Raw genomic sequence first — 10,955 nt, forward strand, 5'->3', positions numbered from 1 at the left:
TTTTACGTCATGAATCCTTGTGACATTGGCAAGAAAGTCCAATAATTTTACTAGATTACCATTGAAGTAAGAAAGGATGAAATTTTATTGGATTTTATATAGGTGGTGCTAAAAAATTTCATTCATTTAGGATTCTTACTTAATTATTATTAGTGCCTCAAATTGCATACATACTCTTTAAGACCCCAAGTTCTTTTGAAATAGACACTAAACTTATCAAATAACACAAGGTTGTAAAAAAAAAGATTCCTTATTAGGGAAGCATGGAAACTCAAGGTTGAAATAGGTGTAGAATATAACAAAAACCCTACCTCTTAAGTAAATTTAAATAATAAAATGATCAAATGTGGAATTGTAGAGAACAAAATAAGAAAATATCACAAAACCAAAAAGGAAAAAAAATGAACCAAGGAAAATAAGAGGGCCAAAGCACAAAGCAATTGAACAAGCCCCACAAGAGAAACTTCCTCCTTTTGATCCCAAAAAATATTGTAAACTACACCTAAAAAATATGTTAACATGCATGAAGTTCTAGGCCATGATAATGATGATTCCCTTACCTAACAAACAATTGACAAATATTATAATTTACACCATTTTTTTTTGTTAGCTTGACCCATGGGGGATTTAAACCTATAATCTCATGGTTTACATAATACTCCATAACACAACGATCACCAATTGAGCTACCCCCTATGAGCTTATAAATTACACCAAGTTGTATTCCATGATGGTAACTATTTCCTTACTAAACAAAATAAGAAACAAAATAAGGATGTGTGGAATAGGACCTCACCAATAAGTCAACAAAAGTTGAAGCAAGAAATTCTAAAAGCTCATATACTTAATAGCTCTAGCCCCTCCAACTACGCATGTTCATCCAACTCTACCCTACATGAAGTTCTTAATGGTATGATATTGAAGTTGATGCTTTTATAAGCATGTTGAGTTCTCCATGTAGTTATAGAAATCTCTTTTAAACCCTTCCTTTCGAGAACTATCTTTTAACATATCAAATTGTATTTTCCTTTTCCCATGGTATGTTATTCTTGTTAGTTTTATAATTTTTCTTTTATTTTTCCACATTCTCCCATGCACCAAACATTTCTAAATATTTCTTACATCTCATTGCAACATCATTATCCCACATCAAATAGTAACTTTAAACAAACTTGTGGTGACCCCATCATCTAATTTTAGGAAATAGAGAGAAAAAGATATTAAATTTTTGAAAAAATGCATTTTGTCAATATTTCTTTCCTCAATAGGCTTAGCTTTATTTTTTGTGTGTGATATTTGCTGGAACATAATTTGTTTTTATACAGGATAAGTTAAAAAAAATCTTGTACAATGTCAATTGAATTTTTTTACATTTCCAACTTATTAAGATAAAGAAATGAATTATAAAACATTTATATTCAGATTGCACACATACATCACCTAATTCCATCATTTATTTATATTAGACCTATTTAACATTCATTTTGGCTTGATTTTTGCATAAAAGACTTAATTTTACAAATGAAAACAAAAAAATCATGTGTACATAGAAAAATTTTCAAATTCAAAGTGTATTAGAAGGCACGTTCAAATATATTTATGTCTATTTAAAAAATCTAGACTTATTTCTTCACTCCACCCTCTCTGATATGAATTTAAACAGGAACACAACAAATTACAGATATAACCATAAATACAGAGATCCAACAGAAATAACACTTCATTTCATTAATATCAAATACTGAAATATGCTTACAAACAGAATGGAAATAAGACTAGCTCGGACAATGGTAGCTTATCTCTCAGAAGAGATGCAGCAGCTACATGCCTCTAAACTGTGTTACAATGAGGCTCAAAGGCCTATTTATTATTGAGGAACAAGATAAAACCATAAACATCCAAAACCCTAACCCTAGGAGATGAAGCGCCAAAACTATGGGCCCTGTTTGGGTAAATTGGTACATCAACTTCCCGAGGTCGTAACTTTGGCATACGATCTTCGTTTTGCACACACAATACCTCATTAGAAATATCTATCCCAGGACTACAACTTTTAACTGGCCAACATGGTCTATATGTAGTTTTGGCCCCGACTTTGCCAAAAAAAATTCATTTAGGACCTCAAAATGACTCTGGAAGTTCAAGACCCGAAAAACTGCCAAAACTAGTAAATTGTGTGTTATAATTAAGGAAACTAAAAAAATGAAAGAGACAATGGTGGGGGTCCAAGTGGAATAGATAGGTGGCTAACCACATCCACCTGGATCAATCCTCGCCCCTTAGGAAGCAATGCTCCCCATTGCGTTTAGTGCCTCCATGAGATGGGGAAACTTTTGCTGGTGTGAGTTGTTCTGCAATGTCTGATGTGTCCAGTAATGGTGGGAAGTATGGTCGAAGGCAGTCCACATTGAATACTGGGTGTGAGCCAATGAATTTGGGAATGTTTTGCTCCAAAGAATTGTCTCCCATAGTCTTGGTAATGGTGTAAGGACCATATCAGAGTGGTCTGAGCTTCCGATAGGCTCTGGTAAGACGTTCTTTCTACAAATGCAACCAAACTTTATCGCCCACCTAAAACTTGTGTGGCACCCGATGTTGATCATGTTGCTTCTTCTACTTGGAATTTTCCACATTGGAGTGGTGATATATCGGCCCGTTGGGTAGAGGTGCTCTGGGAGTCAGATCGAATGAATTCTTCACCTGATAGTGCAACGGTACCACTGTGGGTGATGAGAAGATGTCCATGTATTCTTTCCTGATTGTATCGACATACTTATGTTGCATGGAGGAACCCTTCCCGGGGGCCATGGATGTGGCTATGATCTTCCCCTTACATTGAGAGAGAACCTAAAAGAAAATAAATTTCCTAGTCTGGGAGATGATCTTACTGTATTCCTTCACAAAGATCAAAGAGGTGGCAGTAGGTGGGGCTACCTCCTGTAGCCTGTATAACGTATTACCCAAAGAAATAATAATAGAGCGAGGTTTCGACTCATATACAGCATGTCGCTTCCACAATTATGGTTTTCCTAATAATACATCACAAATGTCAAGAGGAGCAACATCACATGATACCTCATCTGTGAAGGGCTTCATGTTGTAGGGAAGGCGACATTGTTGGCCAACTTGGAGATCACGTCCTTGGTGAAGCCAGTCGATATTGTACGGATGTGGGTATGTTGTAGTTAGTAGGCCCAACTGCTTCACGACCTCTACTGAAATGAGGTTCGTTTGGCTCCCACTGTCAATAATGAATTGCAGCGGTGAACCCTTCACCCACATCTATGAGTGGAAGAGACGCTCCCCCTCCTCTAGATCTTTGAACTCATTTTTCTAGATCTTGGTGGTGGCAATAGCAGTGTTGGGCTCTGCATCAATAATTTTCTTCCCTTTTTCATTCCTCTTGTTGGATTTTAACTTAGAGTCAGAACATGCATATGATTTTGAAGCCTTCAAATCAGCCACTAGTGACTACTTGGCCCGACACTCACTTGTGTTATGAGTGGGCCTCTTATGGAACTCACACCACTTTCTTGTGTCCTTCTTTGAATTTGTGGTGTTGTTCTTTTCTTGCAGCTTCGACGGGTTGTCTTGGGCCACCCCACCTTGGCTTTGTACTTTGTTTTGTGGTTTAGGGGCCCCTTTCCCTTGCTTCGGATTAGCAGATCCAAAGTCTCGCTTTTTATGTTTAAGCTCCTGCTCGATCTTCACAATGCATCAGTACACCATGCCGAGTGAGGAGGTGTCAAGGAACTCCATCTCATCTTGGATGTACCTATGTATGCAGCCGCAGAAATTGAGTACCAAATGTTTCTCATAATCCTTGATACTCAACTTCGTGTGAAGAGTATGAAAAACATTGGTAAAAATTGGCACGTCTTGGTCCCTTCCCTACCACAACGTGGTCCACTTTATGTATTTATCCTCATAGCTCCCGATAGGGTAGTACTGCGCCTTGATCTCATCCCAAAAAAAAATCCAAGTGGGTGTGGCTGAAAATAGTGAGGGCATACTTTCATCCTTCTGCTCACAGTAGGTTTCCCACCAGTGCTTGATGTGGGGGAGGTTTTGAGAAGAAAAAAAGTGATATTTTCCTGGCTGGAAAAATCATGAATAGAAAAATATCCTTCTAGCAGATTTAACCATTTATCTACAACTTCTACATCTATTTGTCCCTCAAATATGGGAATGTCATAGTTTACTTGTACCTCAAAAGAAGTGGCACCTCCAGAGTGGCTGTTGGATGTGGATACGCTGCTGGTGGGAAACCGTTGAAGGATCTGGGTGAAGTTGTCCATCATCGCATTCCTCTGTTGTAGAGGGCTTCTTCAAGCAATATTTTGAAAGGATATCCTACCCCCTCATATTTCTTTTCTTCTTCCAATGGAGGTCTTCAGTATTTACGAGGCTGGTCTTGCAAAGGTTCGACCATTTCAAGCCCTAACTCCTTATATCCCAAACTCGTTGGGGACATGCAAAGAAAAATAAAGGAAGAGAAGACCCCTCTGATACCACTGATCTGAATTTAAATACGAATGCAATAAATTACAGATATAGCCATAAATACAGAGATGCAGTAGAAATAACACTTCATTTCATTAATATCAAATACTGAAATATGCTTACAAACATAATGGAAATAAGACTAGCTTATCTCTGAGAAGAGATGTGGCAGCTACATGCCTCTGAACTGTGTTACAATGAGGCTCGAAGGCCTATTTATTATTAAGGAACAAGGGAAAACCATAAACATCCAAAACCCTAACCCTAGGTGATGAAGTGCCAAAATTATGGGCCATGTTTGGGTAAATTGGTACATCAACTTTCCGGGGTTGTAACTTTGGCATGTGATCTCCATTTGGCGCACACAATACCTTGTTAGAAAGATCTATTTGAGGACTACAACTTTCGAGTGGTCATCATCATATCAGAATCAAATAAAATAATAATAATAATAATAATAATAATAATAAAATAAATAAATAAATAATAATAATAAAAATAATAATAATAATAATAAAATAAAAAATAAAAACTTCGTTTAGGGCCTCAAAATGGCTCCAAAAAAGGACCCGAAAAACTGCCAAAAATAGTAAATTGTGCTATAATTAAGGAAACTAAAAAAATGAAAGAGATAGTGTTGGGGGTCCAAGTGGAATAGACAAGTGGCCACCCATATCCACCTGGATCAATGTCATTATGAATACCAAACATAGTTACACTTTTCAACGCAGAATATTGAAGCCCAACAACTCTTGCCTGTAGCTTAGGCAAAATCTTTCCCCATATCCCTAGCACCGAACCCTGAAAAATTGTAGGTAACCGAGACTTGATAACGCAAATATTATATAAGAACAATGACACAATTTCCCTAGAAAGGTTAATTCTGGTGCAAACAAGGTTACCTGAAGCTCCATTCATGATGGAAGGGGAACACATGTCCAAACTATTACCGTCGCCATCAAACTGGAAATAACCAGAAGGTAAATTAAAATGAAACGAGCTCCTGCAAGAACTGGTGGTTGGGAGCGTTAACAAGAGTGTTGATAAAAAACTAACCGATTGTGCAAGTTATGCAAAACAATAAAACTGGACATCACAACTCACCTATATAGCATGGAGATTACCAAAATGATTGAATGGAGTCAATTCAGTGTGAAATTGCTGAGCTCGGCTAGGTGACTATGCCAAGAAAATGAGTGGGCTGAGCAACGGAGGGAGTGAGGGTTGGTTACCCTAACTTCTCACCATGACTTGAGGACCATCAGATGAGATATTTGATGAGCTACGGTGAAGATTGCAACAACTGTCTGTTACCTTGACTGACAACTGCTAGTTGCAACTTTTTCAAGAAGATTCTGGTGTCCTCTTCTGGAATACTTGATTAAGGTGTTGATAAGGTTGATTATGGCCTAAGTTAAAAACATTTTTATATACTAATATTTCTATTAAAACTTAAAAGATTCCATAGTTAATACATGGTTACTCAGATATATATATATATCTATATCTATATATATATATATATATATATATATATATATATATATATATATATATATATATATATATATATATATATATATATATATATATATATATATATATATATATATATATCGTTCGTAAAGTGTAGGTGGTAATATTTTTTTTATGTACAAGGAATGTGTGCTTAACATGTTACAAGTGGTATCAGAGCCACGGGTTGCAGCACTGTGGCCTTTTGAAGGAAAATATGTGATTAAACAAAGTGTTTATAATGCACATAGAGAAAGAGCGGTAGTTGGAACAGTATGAGGAGGGTAATAGGAACCACCCCACCTAGTGGACCTTCGACAGGAGCCAGGTCTAACCCGGAGATGTGTGTCTAGTTGGGAGAAGGAACTACAAATGTGAATGCTATGATGTTGGAAACTGTTTAGAAATTACGAGTGGAAATGATGAATCTAAGAGCTGATAATGAGATACTTAGGTTTGAGAAGGAGAGAAACATGAAAAGTCTCTTGGATAGAAAGAATCTGAGGAATCTAGATCCTACTCTCGATAATGGGAATAGGGAAGAGACAAGGTGACAACAAGGATATCATCCAAAAGGTGGGGGAGCTCGAATGGATAACGAGGAAGAGTCGGGCAATACTTCTGGTGGCAGGGGGGCTAAGTGGCCAAAGATTGAGTTACAAGGGGAATTCAAGAAAATAAAGCCCCCATTGTTCGAGTGAGAAGCAAAAGAGGCTATAGAAGCCGGTTGATTAATATGAATAAGTACTTCCAGATTTATGAAGATGACGATAATTTAAAAGCCTGACTAGAAGTTTATCAATTGCAAGGTAAAGCCACACAATTGTGGGAAGAAATTAAAATAGTTCGCAGCATTGATGAACAAGAGGTGACTTAGGATACCTTCCAAAAATATTTTAAGGACAAATACCTGATTGAGAGATTTTATGATGAGAAGGCAAAGGAATTTCATGATCTGAAGTTGGGACAGTAGTCCATGGACGAATTTATAACCAAGTTGACCTCTTTGTTGTGTTATGTTCCTTACATATGAGAGGAAAAACAAAAAATGCAGCACTTTGTAAGCAGTGTGTCAACTTTCATGAAGGAACAACTGGAATTTGATAATCCCAGTACAATGGATGAGACCATAAGGAAGGCTCGTATTTTCTATTAGTAGATGTGGAAAAAAGGAGATAATAGTAAAGGCTAGTTGGGTAAAAGGGGCAGAGGAGTTATTTGATTAATAATAAGAATACCAGATCAGGTGGGGCAAAATCAGTACCCAGGAAATCTATGGGAGGAACCTTGGGAAAGAGTTAGCAGTGAAACATAATTTCAAGTGAACCCAAACCAGCTGAGGCATCAAATAAAATAGAACTTGGGCAATCACAGAAACCTCCCCTACAATATTAGGGTTGTGGGAAACCCCACTATTATAAGAATTGTCCTCACCGCACTAGAACCGGGCTCACAACAGGTGTTTAAGAAGCTTGTATGGTTAGAGATTGGACCAGAAACATACCGAAGATCAATGTTGCCTTGGAGGATCACCAAGTAGAGTATCAACCCACCATGGTGGAGTGTTAAGGTAAGATAGCTAACTAGTCCATGTCTATTTTAATTGACACATGAGAAAGTCTTAGTTATGTTAGTTCGAAAATAGTTGAATTGTGTCACCTATCAAGTATTAAATTTAAAAATTCATGGCTAGTGCAACTAGCCACATGAAAAAATGTAAGGTGACAACCAAAGTGGAAGGTTTCCCTATGGATATTGGAGGCCAAGAGACTAAAGTAAATTTAAATATATTACCCCTAGGGTCATAAGATGTGTTCATTGGGATGGACTGGTTGGAGGGACATTGGTCCTTAGTAAACTGTAAAGAAAAAATCATCAGTTTCCTCACAGATGAAGGAAACATACAAGGAATTCAGGGCATTAAAAGAATTGTTAAGCTATGATCCATCATTGCTAATCAGTTTAAAAAAAGTCTCAGAAAAGGTTTCCAAGTTTAGGCAGTGCAAGTGGGTTATGCTAATTCTAAAGATAAATTAACATCCTTAGAAAATATACCCTTCATTCAAGAGTTTGCAGATGTGTTTTTTGAAGAGATATTAGGATTGCGCCTGAAAAGAAGCATTGACTTTACCATAGAACTTATTCCTGGAGTTTCCTCGATGTCAAAAGAACCATATTGTATGAATATTCCTGAGTTAAATGAACTCAAGATATAGCTACAGGAACTACTTGACAAAGGGTACATCCGGCCAAGTGTGTCACCTTGGGGGGCGCAGGTGTTTTTCGTAAAGAAGAAAGATGGAACACTAAGATTGTGTATTGATTATAGGTAGTTAAACAAGCTAACCATAAAAAATAAGTACCCTTTTCCAAGGATTGATGACTTGTTTTACCGAGTTAAAGGTGCCATGGTATTCTCTAAGATCGATCTGTGATCGAGGTATCACCAAATTACAATTAAGGATGAAGATGTTTGTAAAACCATGTTTAGAACACACTATGGCCATTATGAATTTATTGTGTTGCATTTTGGTCTTACAAATGCTCCTGCAACCTTCATGAGTTTAATGAATAGGATTTTCCACCCCTATTTAGACAAGTTTGTTCTAATTTTCGTTGATGATATTCTGATTTATTAAAAAAATGTAGAGGATCATAAGGAGCATTTGAGGATAGTTCTTTAAACCTTAAGAGAAATCAGCTCTGTGCCAAATTCAGTAAATGTGACTTTTTTAAGGAACAAATTCAATATTTGGGGCATGTAATATCCTCTAAAGGTATTTTTATTGATCGAGAAAATATCAGGACTATCTTGGACTGGTCTGTTCCTAAAAATGTTCCGATATTCAGTTTTTTATTGGATTAACTGGTTATTATCATCCTTTTATTGAGGGGGTTTCTAGCATTTCCTACCCCATTACATCTCTACAAAATAAAGGGAGAATTTTTAAGTGGACAACTGAATGTCAACATAGTTTTGAGAAATTGAAATTTTTATTGACATCAACCCCAATGTTAAAAGTTGTTAATCCAGAAAGGAGTTTATTGTATCTACAGACACTTGCCAAGAAGGGGTGGGAGGTGTCTTGATGCAGGATGGTAAAGTAGTAGCCTATGAATCAAGGAAGCTAAAGGAGCATGAGAAAATGTATTCATCATATGACTTAGAACTTACTGCAGTGGCGCATGCTTTAAAAGTATGGCACCATTACTTACTAGGGAAGAAATTCATGCTAATGACAGACCATAGTAGCTTAACCAGTTTCTTCAAACAACCTAATTTAAATGCACGACAAGCCAGGTGGATTGCATTCCTGAGTGAGTTTGACTTTGATATAAGACACCTTAAAGGGAAGGAAAACCATGTAGTTGATGCCTTAAGTAGAAAAGTGCAATGTGTTTATCAAATTCGGTACCATCGCATTGAATTTGATGTGACAAAACATCATAAAGAAGATTCTCCTAAGGATCCCAAATATGAATTCTTATGGCAACAAACTAAATAGATACAAGATTTTGGAAAACCATCAGAGTATGGTATAAATGATAGAAATTTGTTAACTTTCAAAGGAAGGGTTTATGTTCCTAATCAAATGGTTATTAAACAGATGTTGTTAGATGAATTTCACCGCAGTCCTTGTGCTACCCACCCTGGGTATAAAAAAATATTTTCTATGATTAAGAGAGAGTATTTTTTACCTCGTGTGAGGAAATATATCATTGTGTATTTAGCTAAGTGTTTGGAGTGTCAGCAGAATAAGGTTGAACATAAGCACCCGCTGGTTTACTCCAACCGCTTCCTATTCCTAAATGGAAATGGGAAGTAATTACATTGGATTTTATAATTGTACTACCCAAACCCGAAAACAACATGATTCCATCATGGTAGTGGTGGATAAGTTAAGAAAAATTGTTCATTTCATCCCTGTTAAATCCACCTATAAAAACGGTGGAAATCACAAATATCTTTATGGAGGAAATATTTCGATTGCATGGCATGCCAAAGGTATTAATTTCAGACAGGGATGTAAAGTTCACATCTGCATGCTGGAAAGCTCTTTTAAAAGGTCGGGTACCGAGATTCAATTTAGCACTGCTTATCACCCACAGACAGATGGGAAAACTGAGCAAGTAAACCAGGTATTGGAAGATATGTTACGAATGTATGTAATGTAGTATCCAACCAAATGAGAAGAATACCTTCATTTTATTGAGTTTTATTATAATAACAACTACCATGAATCATTAAAAATGAGTCCATATGAGGTGTTGTATGGAAGAAAGTGTAGAACCCCCGCTAACTAGTGTAGCCGGAAGAACAAGACGATTTTAGGACTGACATGTTGGCAGAAATGGAGCAAGAGGTGAGGAAAGTTTGATGGAACTTAAAAGCAACCAAGGATAGACAAAAGGCATACGCAGATAAAAAGAGAACTTATAAAGAATTCCGGATAGGGAATCATGTTTATGTTCGGATAAACCCAGAAAGAGCACCCTATAGTGGGGTTGTTTTTCTAAGTTGGCACCTCATTATTGTGGACCTTTCCAAGTCTTGGAAATAATAGGGTCAGTAGCTTATCAGCTTTCCCTTCCAAGCCACATAAAGGTTCATAATGTATTTCATGTTTCACTATTAAAGAAGTATGTATATGACTCCAGACACATTATTAGCTGGCAGGGTGTATAAGTATAAGCTAGATTCTAAAATGTGTATAATTAGTTAAGGAATAGATTAACTAATGATGATAATAATGCTCTAGCAGGTCGAACCGGACGAGGAGTTTCTTGTATAACCTCTATGTATTCTTGACTAGAGAGAAACAATGTTGCGGAGGTGGGCTATCATCTTGCTTAAAGTGCAGTGGAGACACTTTAGCCCAAAGGAAGCCACCTGGGAAGACGAAAGTCTTATGGGACAGGCTTATTTTGACTTGTTC

This window comes from Pinus tabuliformis, chromosome 8 (assembly GCF_031772625.1).
Source record: "Pinus tabuliformis cultivar Carrire ecotype Pingquan chromosome 8, CPIR1, whole genome shotgun sequence".
Taxonomy (NCBI): domain Eukaryota; kingdom Viridiplantae; phylum Streptophyta; class Pinopsida; order Pinales; family Pinaceae; genus Pinus; species Pinus tabuliformis.